Source organism: Mobula birostris, chromosome 13, assembly GCF_030028105.1.
Source record: "Mobula birostris isolate sMobBir1 chromosome 13, sMobBir1.hap1, whole genome shotgun sequence".
NCBI classification, from domain to species: domain Eukaryota; kingdom Metazoa; phylum Chordata; class Chondrichthyes; order Myliobatiformes; family Myliobatidae; genus Mobula; species Mobula birostris.
Window position 1 is genome coordinate 54,317,583 of NC_092382.1, and position 22,606 is coordinate 54,340,188.

Sequence of the window (22,606 nt, forward strand, 5' to 3'; positions counted from 1 at the left end):
CTACATGTCAGAGCATGGCCCCATAAAACTATAACAATATCCCTGAAATCTCCTGATTTCCGAGTCTGCGTGATTCCCGGAAATACACTCACTGCTCCCGCCTGACCCGTGAGATTCAAATGGCTCTGTCACCCCAAACTCCGCTTTCTGTGTGTGCTGTGTAATTTACTACCCTGTTGTAACTCAGCGTCACGTTATAACAGACAACACACTGCATACGATTAAAGGAATTATCTTTATGAATGTTAATTAACTGAAGGGTCATTAAGGCAACGAAAGAAATAAAGGAAAACTGCCCACTGTAATTAACCAGCCAAATGAACACAAGTTGGATCTCATCCTGAACTCACGCTCTGGGCCCGCGCTCTGCGTGGAAGCACACGGCATCTTCCGATATTCACTCGCAAACCATTTCGAACAAACGGGTCTCCCACCGGGTCCTACCCGAGGACTGGTTCTCCCAAATGTCTTCTCACTTCGTCTCCCACTGGACAAAAGGCCCCAGCTCATTCCGACGTCAGAACACAACAGAACCCACCCAGCCCCGTTGGACGGTTCACATTCCAAGCATCCGAAATCTCTAAATTTCAACCAAAGACTGCTTCTACAGAAAAGCCACTACGTTAGCAGTGAAACCTTTCTTGGGTGTGAAATCCCTCTTTATAAAAATGTTCCTCAGCACAATCACACTGTTTATATCTGCTCAAATTTTCGGAGGAGATATTTACCAACGAATGACCAAAATAACAGTGGAACATAATGATATTGGCGCTGGGCTTTTGTTATTATTTCCGGACAGAAATCTGGAGTGACACGGCAGTTACGGAGAAATGATTACCCTGCAGCCCTGGCACCGTAATGTTATTATCAGAGCTCATTCGCTCCCACAATCCCTCACACAGAGAATGCCACTGCTTATTCAGTGTACTGGTAAGTTCATTGTCTGTCCAGTCTCACGGTGGACGCAGCGAAAACTACATGTCAGACCATGAGCCCATAAAACCATAACAATATCCCTGTATATCCTTTTACTTTTTTATCATCACATTGGGCCGTGTTCGCATTCCAAGTCATCGGCATATTTTGTTTTTTACAGATCTAAATGAAATTCGGTGCAGCCTATATGCAGTAGGTTCCGATAAGGCAAACCAGCGGTGGACGTAGGAAGATCGAGACTTCGTCGTTGGGTTTATTTAAGTCAGGGATTGGTAGGTTCTCGATTGGCATGACATCAAGGATTATGGGCGAAGGCCGGGAACTCGGGTTGAAGAGGAGGAAAAAAGGGTCAACCATGAGTAAATGGCGGAGCAGAGTCGATAGGACAGGGGGTCTAATCCGGTTCCTCTGCCTCACGGTCTAACTTTTTAACAGGACATTACTTTTTTTCTCTGATGTCCTACACCAGGAATAAAATAGTCACTGTAATTGTGAAAATCTCCGTATACATGTAAACATAAGTTTGACATACTTACACATTTAGGAAACATGCTGAATGCAGAGATTATGTTTTTTTTTTGTTTGTTTGTTTTAACCAGAACGTGCGGAACAACAAGGGAGAATTATTGTACATTACTGAACAGATTAATTACTGTTAAATGAGATGTGGTTAAAATGTTATTGTTCGGCACGTACAGAGTTACAAAATACGTAAGTTGTATGTTTGTGTGCGATAAAAACAGGACATTTCTTCGAACAGGTTTCGTAATATTTTGTGAATAATGCTCGAATGAGACCCAACATTGGAAGGAACAGGCTAAAGCTTGTCTCTGCAGATGGGCAGTAATATGAAAGACAGGCCGATGTGAATCTCCACTTAGCGCACTCGTGGTCCTTTGTCTGAGCTACTGCAGAGTTAAGACCTGGTTTGGTATTGGACGATAGCAGAAATGAAGCAGACAGTTTGACTGTAATGTTCCAGACCCAAAGAAATATGGGCCTGGCTTATTGTTCAAAGATACACTTCCTTTTAATAAACAGAATAGTCTGCGCTTTTACTACACGTCACTGACCACGCTGATGTTAACACTGCTTCTCTTGAACCATCACTGAGCTAAAATTAATATACACTGCTGGCCAGGATGATGGCGTCTTCACTCATCCGGCCGATAATGTTGTCGCTTGTGCAGTCTCAAGTGAGCAACGTGAGGACATCAGGGCGAAAACTGGTCATGCACTGAAATACATTTCTCTGGCATCCACATTTTAAATTTCTCCTCTATGTACAAGCTTCAGATGGAAATGTATCCAACGCCTTTACTGATCGTTGCAATCAGGTAATAGCTGATATCGATCGGATCAAGAAACTACAGCCCTCTATTCTGCACATTACTCGTTTTGGTTGTTGTCGACATAGGCTGTGATGGCATTGCGGCCCTGAGCGATAGAGCGAAGAACCAAGGGACATAATTACTCCAGATGTTACTGTTCTGCAGCTGTGCTGACAAGCTCAAATCCAGAATCACTGCTCACCCCGTTCATCCGCTTTTACCTTAAGTTTGCATCTATCGTGCAGTTATCGTGACGACAGTTGATTACAATTTATTAGAATGCAATTGGTGTTGTTTCTGTGGAGATATTATATTGTAATACAGTTGGAAATTTTATAAAGTAAGCACCAATAAATAAAACCTTTCCTAAAAGATCGGACGAAGAGCAGAAGCAAAGAAAAAAAAAAAGAAATAACGTGATCTTACTCAATTCAAATACAGATTCTGGCAATGTCGCAAATACTTAAAGACGAGAGACCTTACATGTGTTATAAATCCAGACGAACGCACAAAATGCTGAAGGAAGTCAACATGACAGGCAGCATCTCTAGAAAAGAATAAACAGTCAGCTTCCATAACAAACTGATGTTTCCTGGAATTCTCTGCAATTTCTCATCAAATTTGTTCCTCTAAATCCCTCGGTCTGTAGGATGGGCTGTAATGGCCTGTAATACACGTATCATACACCTTCGCTCCAAAGCTAAAGTCCATTCAGCATGGGCATACCTTACTTATTAGGGCGTTCCACCAGTCCAGCCTGATGTGACATCTTCCTTAACTAGTAACGCCACCCCTCCTCATTTATTCTTTCCCCCTCTGCTTCATTTTGACAGCGGAGCGGTGGAATCCTGAGCTGCCAGTCCTGCTCCTACTGCACCCGTCTCACTAATGGTGAAAATATTGTAAATCCACGTGCTATTTTATGCCATATGGCACAATTCTTACACTGATGTATTTGCTGCTGTGTACATTAGTCGCACTATGCTCAACAATTAAATTTGAAGTTCTGACTGATCGAGAACATATTAGCCTCCGCTTTCGAGCCTAAATCCAATAGCTTGGATTTGGCAGTGGGCTGAGAAATGATAACAGAGATTTACCACTTTCTCGTTGTAGCAGTAATTGAATAAAAATCACAATCATCTCTGCCCGTCTGCGATTCTCCAGACGAGATGCGCTTTATTTCCGATTTTTGGCACCGCCAGCAGTTGGGTTTGCACGTAAGCAGAAAAAGTGAAAAAGGGAAATGTGAATGGAGAATGGTGAAATGGAAGGGGTCGTTACAGGAAGTTCGAGATATTCATGCTCATACAATAATGCCTGAGGTTACCCACACGGAACAAAATTTGTTGCTCCAGCAACATGGACATGGCCTCAGTGCTACCATGCCCAGCACCGAAACGTGCTGCTCTCCAACAGTCACAGGACTCTGCTGAGAAAGGCAACCATCTGCCACCACTCTCTGCCTCCTGCTACTACGCCAATGGTTACTCCAATGTACTACCTCATCTTAAATGCAAAGCTCGTGGATTTTCTTGACAAAACTCCGATGCAGATCTTTGATAAAATCTACTGAAAATGTCCATTTAGATATCATCCGCTGCAGCGCCTTCATGAACTCTCTTGGAAACATTCTTCGTTACTTCTTCAAGTAACTCTATAGCATGTCGTGGGATACACAGAACCATGCTGACTATCTCTAGACTGTCCTGTCTGTTAAAATGCTCAAACACACGGTGCTCCAAAGCGTTCCCACTACTGATGTCAGGAGCACCGGCCTAGGATTCCATGATTCATTTCTGAGCCTTTCCCGCATCCCTCGCGCTCTCTCTCTCACTCAAACGTGCTGTCTCCTTTCCAGCCTCTGTCTCTCACCCTTTCCCTCTCTCTTTAACACTACTTCTTTCTTCTCAGTCCATCTCTCCACTATCCCCTATTCCTCCCACACACTCTAAGAACTTGAGCTCCCCATTCTCCAGCTTCTATAAACACTATGCCTTTTCCGGCCGCCCTGCTTACCCCTCCACTCTCCTTTTGATTCCTTCTTCCCCTCAACCTCACATAAACTTCATTTAATATGTTACTGGCAAAGAGTTACGAATGCAGTTGCCTGATTTATTTAAATGAACCGTAAACATATTTTTAAAAACAACTGCTGGTGATTGGAGTCTCAGTTTAAAATAAAATGCATATTCTCACTCTGAGAAATTTTCTTTATGAGGTTAAAATTTATAACGCTCTTCCCTGCAGCAGAGGTAGTTAATTGCAATGTTAAAGACAGTGTTCGCAGGTGAATGAGAGTGAGAGTGGAGTTAATTTCAGCAGAAAGGCCACTCCCTATTCTGTCGGACATGCGGGCCTGTACCGTTTCTTCAGGCAGCTATTTTTACAATCTTACAACCCTCTGTATGAACAAGTTTTCTTTCATGTTCCCATTAAACTTTTCACCTTCCCCACTTAACACTTGAGTTCTGATTGTAAGTCCACCCAAACTCACTGAAAACGCTCCTTGCATTTACCCTATAAATACCCCTCATCTTTCTGTGCAGCTCTATCAACTCATCCCTCATTGATCTTAATTCCAAGGAATAAATTCTGATCCTATTCAAAATTTACTCTTAACTCATGTCCTCCATTCCGGGCAAATTCCTAGAATTTTTTCTCTGTATTCTTTGATGTATTCTTCCTGTAGGTTGGTGACCAAAGTACACAGAATGCTCCTAATTCGGCCTCAGCAATGTCTCATACAGGTTCAAACACGTTTCCCAGCTCCTATATTCAAAGTATTAGTTTATGAAGGGCAATGTGCCAAAAGCAATACAATCTCCATGAAGCCCTAAATAATGTAGGAAAGTTATTACCATTCGTATACCCGATAAAGCTTGGATTATATACATTTTACTTTGATATCACCCAGTAGCTGCTTCATTTAAAAACCTCCCTCACCACCTCAATCCTCCACCAATTCTGCCTCTCCTACTGAACTGGGTGAACTCATTTCCAACAATAGCCTACATCTGACCTGTTGCTTCTCCGCAATCTGAACCCGACCAACGTGTCGATCCAATCATGAATCTCACTGGATTTTCTGAGGCCCAGACGAGTTTATTGCCAACTCGGCAAGTTCGGGGAGGTACTGTTGTTTCAAATAAGGCTCGGAAAATAGATTCGACAAATACTCTTTCATTAATAAAAAAATGAGCACACGGGCTATCACATAAAAACATGGAAATTTTGCTTTAGGTCCCTTAGGCGAATTGTGGACAGATTTTGGGAATAATTCGATCAATAAGGGAAGCAAGAGTAAAAAACCTAAGCAATCCCAAACCACAACCGGAATTTTTTGCCTATTTTCTTTGAAACTGATGTTCTTAGGACAACCAGATGTAAAATGTTCCCTACACAAACTTCTGACACCTGCCCTCTCTCATTCTCTAAATATAGATCAGGTATCGTTCGGGACATTTTCCGATTTCTTTATGAGAACTATCCATTATATATTTGACAATCTCTACTCCATCTTGCCCTTTTTTTACTGTGGGAGTCTGAAATAATACTTCTAAGTTTAAAATCACCTTTTAAAACTAAGTTATGTTTTCTGATATTCTCTGTGATCTCTCTTGAAATGTATTCCTCTAACTCCCTCGGACTGTAGACTGCAGATAGGCTTAATGACCTGTAACATAAACATCAAACGCCATAGCTCCAAACCCAAAGACCCTTTAACATGGGAACAACACTCTTGTTACTCCATTCCACATAGAAAGGCTCACTATGTGAGTTTTCCAGTCCAACCTCTCATGGTCCAGTTCGTAAAGTCCACATTCAGATTCACGGTCCGTTCCATCGATCCATATTCCAGGTTATCCGGTTTTCCCTTGCCCTGTTGTGTGCTTTAATTGAGGCACATGATTCTGGTTTTGGGCTTGCTACATAAACAGCTCCTGAGTTCCGCTTCAGTTGCTGGACTGTTCCCTTCCCTTTCCTTCCCTTTCACCTTCTGCCTAAAGCCTTGCCCGGAGCCTTGCCCGGCAACGTGTGTTTGGAGCCTTGCCCTGCAACCTTGTCAAGTTCTACGACCGGAGCATAACCAGAGCCTTGCTGTGTCAAGATAAAGAACTCTCTATCGTTGAGTTGGGAACTGTCTCTGTGTCCACGACTTTGTTAGTTAGTTCCGGCCGTTTGCCGCTACCTTTTGTTAGGAACAGTCACTGTGCCCACGTCTTCGCTAGGTAGGTCCGGCCGTTTACCGCTACCTTGTGTTTAGAAATGCCTCTCTGTGGTCTGTGTATGATTCCCGGCCTTACTTCCTGTTCCCAAGGAGGGGTCCCGGCTCTGTGTTTTATGTACCTGCCTCGGAAGACGAAGGCTCTGTGTTCTGCGTTCCTGTCTCCCAAGACCAAGGCTCTGTGTTCTGCGTGCCTGTCTCCCAAGACCAAGTCAAGGTTTTGGGGTCTCGTCCTGTCTTTGTGCTTCGCTTAGCTCAGGAGTACCTCGTCCTGTCCTTGTGCCTTGCCCAGCTCAATACCTCCTATTACCTTATAGTCTTCTATCAAGAAATTTATCATAATCCTCTCTAGGGACAGAAACCAGTGATCCCTTATCGTTTCCTTATATCTTTTTTTTTTCTCTTAATTAAGTAGCATTTCGGTAAATCTATTCCGCATAGAGTTTAAAATTTCCAAATCCCTGCAGTACGCCCCTACTCATAGGTCTCCAATCGGGGAGCCAACCATCTGTTACAACTTTCTGGCTTCATCCTCAAACCAAAGGTCTCATCAAATTTACTACCTCATTTTCAAAGCCGAGAGAATAAATCTTCCATGCAGGACTTTATCAAATGCCTTGCTAAGATCCATGTATAGAACATCCACTGCCGTGCCCTCATCCACACTCCTGGTACCTTCCTTGACACGACTTACCACTTACGAAGAATTGCTGAGTATCCTTAATCAGCCATTATCTATCCAAACACTCATACTTCTGGTCCGCTAGAATACCTCCCAATAACCTTCTCTCTACTGATGTCAAGCTCAGAGGCCTATAATTTCTTGGATTATTTTAAAGCCGTTCTTAAACAGCTGAACAGCATTGGCTGTCATCCAGCCCTCTGGCCTAAGGATGATTTAAACATCTCTGCTCGGGATCCGGCAACTGCTGTCTCCCGTAGTATCCGAGTAAACACCTCTCCAGGCCCAGGGAAATTGCCTGAGGACAGCAGACACATCCTTCTCTGTAATCTGTATAGATTCTGTGAAAACGGTGTTTCTATAGTCTCTGATTCTGTTTGCTGAGTAAATACAGATGTACAAAAAATAATCATCTGTTTTGTCTCCACATATGGATTAGCTATACTTCCATTGAGATAATCCAGAGAACTCATTTTGACCCTGAAATCCCTTTGCTCTGAAAATACCTGTAGCATCCGTTAGGATTCTCCTTCAACTTGTCTGCTAAGGCAACAGCAGGCCTTCGATGACACTTCTGCTTTCATTCTGAAGTATTCTCTTCACTGACTTGCACCTACGTTAAAATGTCCGACTGGGAGGGAATGACGTACTAATTGAAAGTGATCACCAAGAAGGAATTGTGCCCTGAATACAAATGGGAGTCGGGAAAGGATTGATACCCCAATTTAAAATGGTTAGCAGGATAGAAGTGACGCGTGGTTTTAAAATGGCACCCGGGATGGAATGGAGCACTGACCCTTTCAGGCTGTAGAGCTGGAGAGGTGTCATAACCAGGCCGCATCAAAGGGAAGATGAGTAGCTGGCTGGCTTGCTGGGCAAACTGGCTTTGAGGGCCAAGCCTTCGGACTGGTCAGCGTCAATCATCACCATCCTTGTCCTGGTGCACGTCGAGGGGAGAGAGGAGAGCAGTCAGAGACTAGGTAAGGTGCAGTGTGAAAAGAGAAGGGCAGGAGAGGGAGAAGATGACTAAAACAGTCATCACACTTGTGTTCTCCATCTGCATACCATCCACCCCACTCCGCCACTCCGTAAGCTCCGTCTGCACACTCTTGCACTTCTACCTGGCTTTCACTCCCTGCTCGAGCCCCTCGCACTATCCTGTCGCACTCCAACTCTCGTCCTGCACCCCTCTTTCAACCGCTGCATACCCCTCTGCATTTTCTCTCTCCCTCTCACTCCATTCTCTTCACTCTCTTTAATCCCCTCTCTCGATACCTCTCTCTCCACTCCCCTATTCCATTTACCCCATCTACACCACTCACAATTTAGTATACCTCTATCAAATCTCCTTTAGAGCTTATTCTTTCCAAGGAATAAAAAACTAACCTCTTCCAACTTTCCGTTTTACCCAGGTACTACAATCGCACAAAAATCCTTTTAAATTTCCACTGTACTATTTTAACCGTAGTTGCATATTTCCTATAGGTAGGGGAACAAAACTGCGCACAATATTCCAAATTAGGCCACGCCAATGTGTAATATGACTTCAGCATAACATCCCATCTCCTATACTCAATAATATGATTTATGAAGGCCAGTGTGACAAAAGCTTATCTTACGACCCTAACTACCTATGTCGCTATTTTCGAATAATTCTGAACCTGTAATCCTAAATCACTTCGTTTTACGGCACACCTCAGTGCCCTACCTTCTAATGCGTGAGACCTACCTTAGTTGGTCGAACCGAAGTGCAATACCCTACACTTGCTTGCATTAATTTTACTTCTGCTATTTTTAGCAGATTTTCCCAACTACAACAGATCCTGCTGAAAATTCTGATGGTCTTCCTGGCTGTTGGCTACACCTCCAATCTTAGTGTCATCGGCAAATCTACAGATCGAATAAACCACATTATCATCCAGAGCACTCGTATAGATAACAGACAATGCATCCAACACCGACCCTTCTGGCTTTCCACTATGCACGGGCCTCCAGTCAGGGAGGCAACCATTCAATAGCACTATCCGCCATCTCCCACAACTTCAATGTCCACTCCAATTTACCACCTCATCATGAATGACGAGGATTTTATTGACAAACCTCCCTTGTTGAATTTCTTGATAAAGTACAGATAAACAACGTGCACTGCCTTGCTTTCATCAACGTTCCGAATAGTATTATTCTTAACTTCTTCGAAACACTCTATAAGATTGCCATGAATACACAAAGTTATACCCAATCCATTCTGTTTATTGAAATTCTCACAAATTCGGTCTTTCCAATAACTTTTCCACCACTGATGTCAGGAGCACTGGCGTGTAATTACTTGGCTGTGTCTCTGAGCCTTTCGTGAGCGAACTCAAATCCTCCGGTACCTTACCTGTCGCTAAGCAGAATTTAAATTACTTTGTTCACATTGGAATATCGAACCAGTCCGATTTGATTTTAACAGAACGTCCACTCCTTATTCTGAGGAATGTGAGAGCTTAGGTGGCTGCTTATAGACAGGCTCTTAGCTCAGATTCTCACAGAAAAACAACCCGCACATTCCAGTTGCACTGAAGTGTGACGGCACGAAACCTCTATATGTTATTCGTTTAGCTCTTGTTACAGGACCTGCTGAGATGCTACAGAATTATCCACGCTGTTAGAATATTCTCGGTGAATAAATCAAACTACAGTCATTTCGGATTTTCATATAATCAACCCGTTTCTGTGTTATGAATCAGTGGTCAGGTAATCATGGTCCCTTAGGAAAGAACAGCACAGAAACCGGCCCTTCGGCCGAGATAATTAAATTGCCTACTTCAGTCAGCATAGCCCTGCATACCCACACATCTAAAGTATCATTTGCTGTTGATACAAAGATTGAAGGTGTAGTGGACAGTGAGGAAGGTTTTCAAAGCTTGCAGAGGAATTTGGACAAGCTGGAAAAATGGGTTGAAAAGTGGAAGATGGAGTTTAATAGAGACCAGTGTGAGGTATGGCACTTTTGAAGGACAAACCAAATTAGAAATCACAAGGTAAATGGTAGGGCGCTGAGGAGTGCAGTAGAACAGAGGGACCGGGGAATACAGATACAAAGTTCCCTAAAAGTGGTGTTACAGGTAGATAGGGTCGTAAAGAGAGCTTACAACCCTATCTCAAAGGCATTTATAATTCAAAGTATTGAGTATAAGAGTTGGAATGTTATGGTGAGGTTGTATAAGGCATTGGTGAGGTCGAATTTAGAGTATTGTGTGCAGATTTGGTCACCAAATTACAGGAAGGATATTACTAAGGTTAAAAGAGTGCAGAGAAGGTTTACAAGGATGTTACCGGGACTTGAGAAACTGAGCTGCAGAGAAAGGTTGAATAGGTTAGGACTTCATTCCCTGGAGCGTAGAAGAATGAGGGGATGGAGGTATATAAAGTTAAGATGGGTGTAGATATGGAGAGTAATGAAAGCAGTTTCCTTTTTATTTTCTCCGCATCAAGGATTGAAGTCAAAACTTATTATCGATTTCCTTCTATCTCAGGCCCACCTGTCGGGCTGGATCCTTGTAAATTTTCTCTTCACGTATCTACGTACATATTCCCTGTCGGAAGGTTACCATACTGCATAAAACTTCATATTAGGCCTCAGCCATGTCTTGTCCAACTTTAAGATGACATTTTATCACCTGTACTCTGTACTTTGATTTATGACGGATAATGTGCCAACAGCTTCCGTTACGGCAGCATTACCCGTCACCCATTTGTTCCCAGTTATTCCATATTCGACCACACACCATGATACTATTCCTCTCTGTCTATCATACTCCCCATCTTGGCAGCATCCGGAAATTTGCTTGCGCAATTTAGCACATTATCATCCAGATAATGTTGATACAGATGTAAACAGCAAAGGAACCAGCATCGGTCTGTGCAGTTCTCCGCTTGTCACAGGTATCCAGTTAGAGAGGCGACCATCTGCTACCAATCTCTGGTTCCTTTCACAAAGCAAATGTCTCATAAATTTACTACCTCATTTTCATAGCAGAATGACTCAACATTGCGGGAAACTGTCAAATGTCTTGCAAAATTCCATGTCGACAGCAGCTTATATGTTTTCTTCAACAACATTCCTGGTAACTTCTTTGACAGGATTTGCCACAAACGAAGCTATGTGGACTATTGTTAATCAGTCAATATCTAAAAAGAAACTCATGTATCCGGCCCATTAAAATGCCTTCCAATAACTTTCCCACTAATGATGTCAGGCTCACAAGACAATAAATTCGTAGATTATTTTTAGAGCCTTTTTTAAAGAAACGGGACATCATTTCCTATCCTCCAGTTATCTGGTTTAAGAATGATGTAAATATCTCTGCTGGGGTTGCTGCAAGTTTTTCCTTTCGCGAGGTCCGAAGGAACACCTTGTCAGGTTCGGGTGATTTATCCACTCTAATGTGCCTCCTCCAAACGTCTCCACCTTTGTAATCTGTATAGAGTCCGGGAAGTTGATTGAGTTTTGTTTTACCTCGATAAACTGCATCCGACTCCTAGATAATTACAGATGCAAAAAAATTAGCGCTTTTGGCACCACATTTGGATTCGCTATTGTCCAATTCTCACCTTCCAGTGGTCTAATTATGTCTCTTGAAATCCTTTTGCTCTGAAACTATGTGCAGCATTCCTTACGATTGAACTAGGGCAAAATCATCCTTTCTTGACTCTTCTGCTCTCTTTCTAAAGTGTTCTCTTGCATTCCCTGCACTTGATAAGCACCTCATTGCACCTGTAATTCATCTCCTGTTTATTCTTCACTTGAGCCTCCACATCACTTGAAATTCCAAGTTCTCGACACCTGTTAGTTTTACCCTTTGTTGTGATAGGCCCGCACAAACTTTGTTCTCTCAAAATTTCACTTTAGAAGAACTCCCACCTACCACGTACACCTTTGACATAAAACAGCCTGTCCCAATCGACACTTGCAAAATCGTTTCTGACACCAGCAAGATTGGATTATGTATAATCTAAAATCGCAATCCAAGAAGAAGGCCTATTTTTTGCTTGGGTACTTTCAAACTAATGGCCTGCGGACTACTGGATACAAAAGTGTTCCGCTAGAAAAACTTCTGCCACCGGCCCTATCTCGTTCATTAAATGCAGATCAAGTATCGTCCATTCGTTCATTTGGGACTTCTATCTGGTGCTTGAAAAAACGAACTATCCACAATATATTTCACAACCAATATTCCATCCAGTTCTTTTACACTATGGAAGTCGCAGTCAAAAATTGGAAAGTTAAAATCAGCTGTTATCACAACCTATGTTTCCTGCAATTTTCTGCATTTTCTCTTCAAATGTTATCCTCTAAATCAATCAGACTGATGGGTGTTATGTAGTGTCCTACAATCTCATTTAATGCGTCCCCCTCTGCTTCTTAATGGTTAAATATAGTAGTTACACGAGCCCTGGGCACAGCTGGCTTTCATGCAATGCTTTTTGTATTGGAATATCTGCAGCTGAGCACAGTTGTCGACCCATGCTGAACCGTTTCATTCCTGACTTTGACTATCGTCATAACAACATCTGTCTCTACAACCTCTCCACTCTCTGCTCTGGGGCAGTCCTGTTCCCGCAAGGATATCAGTCCCCTTTCAGTTCAGGTGCAAACCACCTTCCTTAGACCATGCTCCAAGTTCAACATAATGACTCCCGTAGGTTAGTCCTCTATTTTGCTTTCACTCATGCATGTCTGAAATATCGCTAATGTCTCAGCACCGAACACCAGGCTCGAAGCATTCTCTGTGTAGAAAAAAAAGCTTACATCTCACAGCGCGCTATAACTTCCTCCGATTATCTTAATGTTATGTCCCTCCTATTAGCCACTTACTCCCAAGATAATGTCTTGCTGCACGATCCCTCAATACCGCTTACACCTTATACTCTTCTATCATGAAATCTGCCATATTCCTTCGCACAAAATCCAAAATCCAGAGAACCCTCAACGTTTCCTCATTAGACTTGATCTCTTACCTGAGTAGCATCTCGGTAAATCTATTCTGCATTGTCTTTAAAACTTCCAAGTCCTCCTCTAATTGATGCAGAATTAGGAAATTCGGACCATTCTGCTCCAAAATTCCATCATGACTGATTTACCATTCCCACAACTCCATTCTGCCAGCTTCTTACCGTCCCCTTTGATGTCCAGTCTAATCAGAAACTATTTACCCCTGCTTTAAACACTATACAAGTTGGCTTTCCGAGCGGTTAATGCCCCTCCCATGTGTGAATACTGAAGCAAATTATTCATTACTGACAGCTGCTGCTCCCCTGTTACTCCAGCACGTTCCCGGTTTTATCCATGATCAGTCCTCCCTATTCTCATGTGCGTCTGTACCTCCTGATTGTTTCCTTCATCTTACTCAGCAACGCCTTCTGCTATTCCCTTCGCGCAATATTAGGTCCATTTCCAGCTCCCTTCCAAGATGCCTTGTAATACTCGAGCCTTCTCTGACGCTTGCTTCGTAAAGTGCGTTTCCGTCTTCCTCTTGAGTAGGGTTTTCATATTTATTATGAGTCATGTCTCCATATCCGAGCATTCCTTTCCTTCTCCATTGAGTCAAATCTATGAAAAGCCCAATACAAGTTCTCCATTAACAATCTCTATATTAATTTAGCGCATTTCCCCGTACATCTGTTCCCAATTTATGATCTCACGATCTTACGCAATAGCATAGTCCCTTCCCTCCCCAAATTCAATATTTTCCCATTCTTCTGCACCTCTCCAAAGGTAAACGTTAAGAAGTTATTAATGTTTTTTTTTTTTTGGAATTGCGCATCCTCTGAGTGTTTTCGCACCAGGTCTGACACTTTCTCTGGTACAATAACCAATATGATCACTGAGGGGCAGTGGAGTAGTAGTGGCGGTGAGATGTCTGTCGAGTACTCCCAAAAATATCTGTTCTTTTTCTGTTATGGCGGTTCATGTTCGTTTAAAATAACAATAATTCATACAGATATATTGTTCAAAGGAGAAGGACGTTTCCAAAGAACATAACGATACTTCACCACAGATTGAGAAACACAAGAGATATGAGACAGATGCTTTTATGATTTCTGTGCGACGTGAGGAGATGAGTGCCGTATTTTCCTCCTTCCAATGGGTCCATTATAGCAATGAGAAAATCAGTCACTCTCCTGCAGGGCCATCATAGACCTCGTTGGTGTTATCAGTGCTTTCTCTGACATGCCACCGGCAACATAGAAAATGTCATTGCTTGTCCAGTTCCATCAATACTGCAATGTAATTATCACAGCTTATTCGGTCACCCGGTCTCTCGCACAGAGAATACCACTTCTTATTCAGAACATTCTCTCAGTATACTGGTAATTACATTGCTATTCGAGTCTCGCGATGGACAAAGTTTAAATTACATATAAAACCGTGACCCATAAAACGATAAAATATCGCTGACCGACCCTGTTTCTTTGTTTGTTTAAGTCTACGAAATACACACCCTGCTCCCGTCAATCCCGTGAGATTGCTCTGCCACCCCAAACCCTGGTTTGTGTACATGCGGTGTAATTTGCTACGCTGTTGTATATCAGTGCCAAGACATAACAGTCAACACACTGCATGTGATTAAAGGAATCATATTTACTTAATGTTACTTAACTAAAGGGTCATTAAAGAAATGAAATAAAGAAAGAAAAAGGGCGTATTATAATTAACCAGTCAAATGTGAACACGTTGGAGTTCATCTTGAACTTTTCTGTCACTCACGCGCTGGACTTCGGTCTGCGTGGAAGCTCTCACCACCTTCCGATCGTCGCTCGCAATCCATTTGGAGCAAATGGTCTCCCACCGGGTCCTATCCGACACTGGTTGTCCCCTGCGTCTTCTCTCTTCGTCTCCCGCTGAACAAAAGGCCCCGGCTCACAACGGTGTCAGTACACAACAGAAAAGCACACCCCGCTCATTGGACGGCTCACATTCCGACGCATCGGAAATCTCCAGCTATAAACTAAATGAATGTTGCCTTACAGTTAGATAGGGAAGTTAACAACGCTTATGCGGTATTAACTTTCATAAGTCGAGAGATAGCATTTGAGAGTCCCGAGGTAATGATGCAACTCTGTAAAACTCTGATTAGGCCACACGTGGAGTACTGTGTCCAGTTCTGGTCGCCTCACTATAGGAAGGATGTGGAAGCATTGGAAAGGGTACAGAGGAGATTTACCAGGATGCTGCCTGGTTTAGAGAGTATGGATTATGATCATAGATTAAGGGAGCTAGGGCTTTACACTTTGGAGAGGAAGAGGATGAGAGGAGACATGATAGAGGTGTACAAGATATTAAGGGGAACAGGTAGAGTGGGCAGACAGCACCTCTTCCCTATGGCACCACTGCTCAATACAAGAGGACATGCCTTTCCGGTAAGGGGTTGGAAGTTCAAGGGGGATATTAGAGGAAGATTTCTCACTCAGAGAGGGTTGGTGCGTGGAATGCACTGCCTGAGTCAGTGGTGGAGGCAGATACTCTCGGAAAATTTAAGAGACTACTGGACAGGTGCATGGAGAAATTTAAGGTGGGGTGTGGGGTTATATGGGAAGCAGGGTTTAAGGGTCGGCACAACATTGCGGACCGAATGGCCTGTACTGTCTGTACTATTCTATGTTCTATGTTCTATAAACACGGCTTCTCCATATAGACCATTACAATAGCAATAAAGACTTCTTCCAGGGCGTGACACACATCTTTATAAAAATGTTCGTCAGCACATCACACTGCCAGTGATAATGCCCAGTCATAACCCACCACACTGTCACTGTTTGTCAGAAAATATTGGCCATATGTTTACTTCTCAGTGCTCGCCATTTGTAGCGAATAAAACCGTCACAACTGACATACTGCAGAATCACTATCACAAATGTGCTGTTATCAATGATATTTAAAGCGCCCTACACAGGGGGATATGTCTGAAATGATGTGGACCGGATTTCCTTTCAACATAACATTATGGACTTGCTTATACCTGATAAACATTTCATAGGAGATATTTACCAACGAATGATTAAGATAACACTGAAACATAATGGTACAGTAATCGCCCTGGGCTTTTGTACTTATTTGTGGATTGATATCACAGGTGAGCCACCGGAAAAGGAGAAACGTTCACGCTTTATTTTTTGTCATCGCATTGGGCCGGGTTTACATTCTGAGTCACTGGCCCATTTCGTTTTTCGTATATGTAAAAGCAATTCGGAGTCATTTATTTGTAAATCTTGTTGCACTCTTTTGTTTCGAAGACGAAATATAAGTCGTTGTTTCAAAATATTACTGTGGCCTATAATTCTCTGGTTGATTTGTGAGCCTTTCCGACATCCTACGCTCTATACCTCTCACTTACCCGTGCAGTCTACCTCCTATTCCCCCTCTCTCACAATTTCGCTCTGCCTGTACTGTCTATATCTCTTTATGTCTCCCCTCTCCTCTCTCTCCACTCTGCAGACTCTCGATTCCTCTTCTTGCCCACATATTTATCCACCTTCAGCTTCCGTATCTGCACCTTTCACACACACTGTGCCCCATCCCCTCTCCATGCTCACGCATGCACTCTCCTTCTGCCTCTTCCTTCCCCTCACCCACACTCCCCATCGCACTCTCAGCCGCACATCAACATCAGTTAAAAGGTGGCAAAGGTTAAGGATGATACGGTCTGATTTGTTCAAGTGTCAAAAAAAATATATGTTTTAAAACAACTGCGGATGATTGGATTATGGTTAAAAATAACCATGCAGCTTCTGGCCCCTGGTCACCTTCTTCAGATTGTTAAAGGTTCCATCGGTCTTCACTTTAGTAGAAATGGTTTAATGTATTAAAGACACAGTATTCACAACTGAACAAGGGTGACGGTGGATTTGATTTCAGCAGAACGATATTTGCCTGTCCAGGCAGCTGATTAGACAGAGACACTGAGCTGCGAATCTCACAGAACAACAACCAAAACCTTCCTAATCAATCAATGTTGCTTCTTCATTTCTAATTTCTCTGAAGGGTCTCAGCTCGAAAAGTCGAATTTTTATTCAATTCCATAGACTTTGTCTGACCTGCTGAGTTCCTCCATCATTTTGTGTATTACAATAGCTATGGATGATCGGCGAGAGGGAGTGTGTGGGATCAACAGGTGGGCAGTTTGAGTGGACTTCACAACATAAGCACGCTGTTAAAGTATTTTGGGAGAATTCAGCTGTGAAGAATTTGACTTATGATATTTATTTGGACAATAATCCAGATATCTGTGTTATCAATCAATGATGAATGAGTCAGCGAGTTGTAGAACAGTATAATATGGAAACAAACCCTTCAGCCCCGCCTCCCAACTGCAAACTGCTTCATGTTGCCCTTAAACCTTCCACCAGTAACACATGACTCTGATTGTTAGTGCATCCAAACTCAGTGGAAAATTTCAACCTGCATTTATCCTAGCAGATTTGTAAGGAGATAGTATATATTTGGAGAAAACACAAGGTTGTGACTGTGGGAGATTTTAATTTTCCAAACATAGACTGGGAAGCCCATAATGTAAAAGTACTGTAAAAGGGCTGGACGGTTTGGAGTTTGTAAAATGTGTGCAGGATCTTTCTTTTGCAGCCATACATAGAGGTACCAACCAGAGAAGGAGCAGTGTTGAATCTCCTGTTAGGGAATGAGATAGGGCAGATGACGGAGGTTTGTGTTGGGGAGCACTTCGGGTCCAGTGATCGCAATGCCATTAGTGTCAATATAATTATGGAGAAGGATAGGTCTGGACACAGGGTTGATATTTTTGATTGGAGAAAGACTAACTTTGAGGAGATGCGAAAGGATTTAGAAGGAGTGGATTGCGACAAATTGTTTTATGGGAGGGATGTAATAGAGTAATGGAGGTCATTTAAAGGTGCAATTCTGAGGGTACAGAATCTTTATGTTCCTGTTATGTTGAAAGGAAAGGTTAAGTGTTTGAGACAGCCATGGTTTTCAAGGGATATTGGAAACACGGTTCGGAAAAAGAGAGATATCTACAATAAATATAGGCAGCATGGAGTAAGTGAGGTGCTGCGGAAATATAAAGAATATAAAAAGAATGTTAAGAAAGAAATTAGAAAAGATAAAAGAAGATATGAGGTTGCTTTGGCAAGTAAGGTGAAAATAAAACCAAAGGGTTTCTACAGTAGTATTAATAGGAAAAGGGTAGTGTGGGATTAAATTGGTCCCTTAGAGAATCAGAGTGGACAGCTATGTGTGGAGCCAAAAGAGATTTGGGCCATGCAAAACAATTTCTTTTCCTCGGTATTCACTGGGGAGAAGAATATTCACTTGTGCAAGATAAGGGAAACAGGTAGGGAAGTTATGGAAACTATGATGATTAAAGCAGAGGAAGTACTGGAGCTTTTAAGGAATACCAAAAGTGGATAAGTCTCCGGGTTCTGACAGGATATTTCCTAGGTCCTTGAGAGTAGTTAGTGTGGAAATAGCAGGGGCTCTGACAGAAATATCTTAAATGTCATTAGAAACGGAGATGGTGCCGGAGGATTGTTTTATTGCTCATGTTGTTCCATTGTTTAAAAAGGGTTCTAAGAGTAAACCTAGCAATTATCAGGCTGTGAGTTTGACGTCAGTTGTGGGTAAATTGATGGAAAGTATTCTTAGAGATGATATATATAATTATCTGGATAGACAACGTCTGATTAGGATTAGACAACATGGATTTGTGCGTGGAAGGCCATGTTTGACAAATCACTTTTTTTAAATTATTTTTTTGAAGACGTTGCTCGGAAAGTTGACGACGGTAAAGCAGCGGATGTTGTCTATATGGACTTCAGTAAGGCTTTCGACAAGGTTCCACATGGACTGTTAGTTGGGAAGGTGCAATCATTAGGTATTTATATTGAAGTAGTAGAATGGATTCAGCAGTTTCTGGATGGGAGTCGCCAGACTGTAGTGGTGAATAACTGTTTGTCAGATTGGAGTCCGGTGACGAATGGTGTCCTCAGGAATCTGTACTGGGTACAACGTTGTTTGTCGTTTACATTAATGATCTGGATGATGGGGTAGTAAATTGGATTAGTAAGTATGCAGATGATAGGTGGAGCTGTGGAAAATGAAGTTGGGTTTCAAAGCTTGCAGACAGATTTAGGCCAGTAAGAAGAGTGGGCTGAAAAATGGCAGACAGAGTATAATGCTGATAATTGTGAGGTGCTACATTATGGTAGGACTAATCAAAATAGGACATAGACGGTAAATGATAGGGCATTGAAGAATGCAGTATAACAGGGGGATCTAGGAATAATGGTGCATAGTTCCCTGAAGGTAGAATCTCATGTGGAGAGGGTGGTGAAGAAAGCTTTTGGTATGCTGGCCTTTATAAATCAGAGCATTAAGTAGAGGAGTTGGGATGCAATGTTGAAATTGTACAACGCATTGGTAAGGCCAAATTTGGAGGATTGTGTACTGTTCTGGTCACCGAATTATAGGAAAGATGTCAACAAAATAGAGAGAGTACAGAGAAGATTTACTAGAATGTTACCTGGGTTTCATCACCTAAGTTATTGAGAGAGGTTGAACAAGTTGGGTCTTTATTCTTTGGAGCGTAGAAGGTTGAGGGAGGTCTTGATAGAGGTATTTAAAATTATGAGGGGGATAGATAGAGTTGAAGTGGATAGGCTTTTTCCATTGAGAGTGGGGGAGATTCAAACAAGATTTGAGATTTAAAGGGTAGAAGTTCAGGGGTAACATAAGGGGGAACGTCTTTACTCAGAGAGTGGTGGCTGTGTGGAACGAACTTCCAGCAGAAGTGGTTGAGGCAGATTCGATGATGTCATTTAAAGTTAAATTGAATCGACATATGGACAGGAAAGGAAAGGAGGGTTATAGGCTGAGTGCAGGTCGGTGGGACTAGGTGAGAGTAAGAGTTCAGCACGGACTAGAAGGGCCGACATGGCCTGTTTCCGTGCTGTAATTGTTGTATGTTTATATGGTTATATCTATACCCCCATAATTTTGTGCACCACTCTCAAAGCTTCGCTCAGTGCTCTAAGTTCCAAGGAATCAAGTCCAATACTCTGTAATGTTACCTTATCAGTCAGGTCGTCCATACCAGGCAACCTCTTGGTAATTTTTCTCTGTAGACTTATTCTGTATCCTTTCCTGTAGGTAGGCAACCAAAACTACACACAATACTCCAAATTCAGCCTCAGCAATGCCTTATACTACACCAAAAAAAATCCCATTTCCTGTGCTCAATGTATTGATTTATGTTGGCCAATGTTCGAAAAACTATGCAATCTCAGTAAAGTCAGAAATAATCCTGCAAAGTTATTTCCAGTCGTATACCCAATAACGCTTGGATTATATACATTGTACCTTTCACCTTCTTCACTGCCTGCAACATTTCAAAATCTCCCTCACCACCTCAGCTCATCACCATTACCGCCTCTTCGACCGAGGTGAGTGACCTCCTTTCTAACATTGGACTCCATCTGACCGGCTGCTTCTCCCAAGCTGAATCCACAGAACGTGTCCATCGCTGCTCGAATCTCGTCGGATTCTCTGAGGCCCAGTGCAGTTTACTGCCAACTATGCAATTTCGGGGAGGTCAAATACTGCTCAGAATATAAATTCGACAATTACTGTGTAATTAATAAAATATGAGCCTACATGATATTTCATGAAGCTTGGAAATGTTGCTTTCTGTTTCTTAGGCGAGTTGTGGACTCCGATTGGGAATAGGTCAGACACCATGGGACGTAAGTGCGGAAATTGGTGGGGCCGCAGCGGATACAATTAAGTTCTTTGGTCCCTTACAATATCTTTTAATAACTTTCCCACGACTGATAGCAAGCTCAGAGGGCTGAAATTTCACAGATTAATTTAGAGCCTATCTTAAGCAACGGAAGAAGGCTGGGCTCTCCTCGAGTCCGCTGGTTTAAGCACGCAGACCGCGGACCCGAACTGCTTTTCGTTTGCACATTTACTTTAAAGCTGATGTCCTTCGAACTACTGGATGCACCGTGTTCCCCTATACAAAATTGTGCCACCTGGCCTCCCTCCTTCCCTAAATGCAAATCAATATCGCACACTCCCTCATTTGGGACTTTTATCTACTGATTAAGAAAACATTCCAGAAAATAGATGACAACGTCTATTCCATCTTGTCCTTTTACACTTTGGGAGTCCCAGTCAAAACCTGGAAATTTAACCCTAACTCCTATACCAAACTGACATTTGCTGAAATTCTGATCAATTTCTCTTCACATTTGTTCCTCTAACTCCCACGGACACTTGGCTGGGCTGTGATGCCGTGTAATACATCTATCATACTTCACCGCTCCAAAGCCAAAGCCCCTTTAACATGGCCATACCTTTCTAATTACTACGTTCCACATTGAACGCCTCACTAGGTGAGTTCTCTAATCCACCCTGATGTGACATCTTCCCTAACTAATAACACCATCCCTCCTCATTTATTCCTTCCCCCTCTGCTTCATCTTAAACAGCGGAGCGGTGGAATACTGCGCTGCCAGTCCTGCTCATACTGCAACCATCCCACTAATGGCGATAATATAGTAAATCCACGTGCTCATTCATGCCATGGTCTCACCCGCCTTTTAATACAATACTTCTTTCATTGAGGCATCTGCAGCTGAGTACATTACTCGCACCATGATCAACAATTAAATTCCTGACACGAGGAACTCTGTAGATGCTGGAAATTCTAGCAACACACGTCAAAGTTCATCAGAAACTTTGATGTGTGGGATTTAAATTACTGATTCTGTCTGAGGCACATTATCATCCAGATCGTTAATACAGATGTAAACGTCAAAGGAACCAGCGCCGGTCTCTGTAGAACTCCGCTACTCACAGGTATCCAGTTGGAGAGGCAACCATCTGCTACCATTCCGTGGTTACTTTCACAAAGAAAATGGCTCATAAATTTACTACCTGATTTTCAGAGCGGAGCGACTGAACCTCACCGGAAACTATCAAATGTCTTGAAAAATTCCATGTCGACAGCACCTTATATTTTTTCTTCATCAACTTTCCAGGTAACATCTGTGACACAATTTACCACTAATGAAGCCATGCGGACTATCGTTAATCAGTGGATATCTAAAAGGAAAATCATATATTCCGCCCATTAAACTACCTTCCAACAACCTTCCCACGAATGATATCCGGCTCACAAGACTATTATTTCATGGATTATTTTTTGAGCCTTTCTTATACAAAGGAACAACATTGGCTATGCCTGGTTTAAGAATGATGTATATATCTCTGCTAGAGTTCCTGCAAGTTCATCCTTTCGCTTGGCCCGAAAGAACAACTTGACCAGTTCTGGGGATTTATCCAATCTAATCTGCCTGAAGACAGCAAAGGCCTTCTCCTCGGCAATCTCTGTAGAGTCCACGAAGATG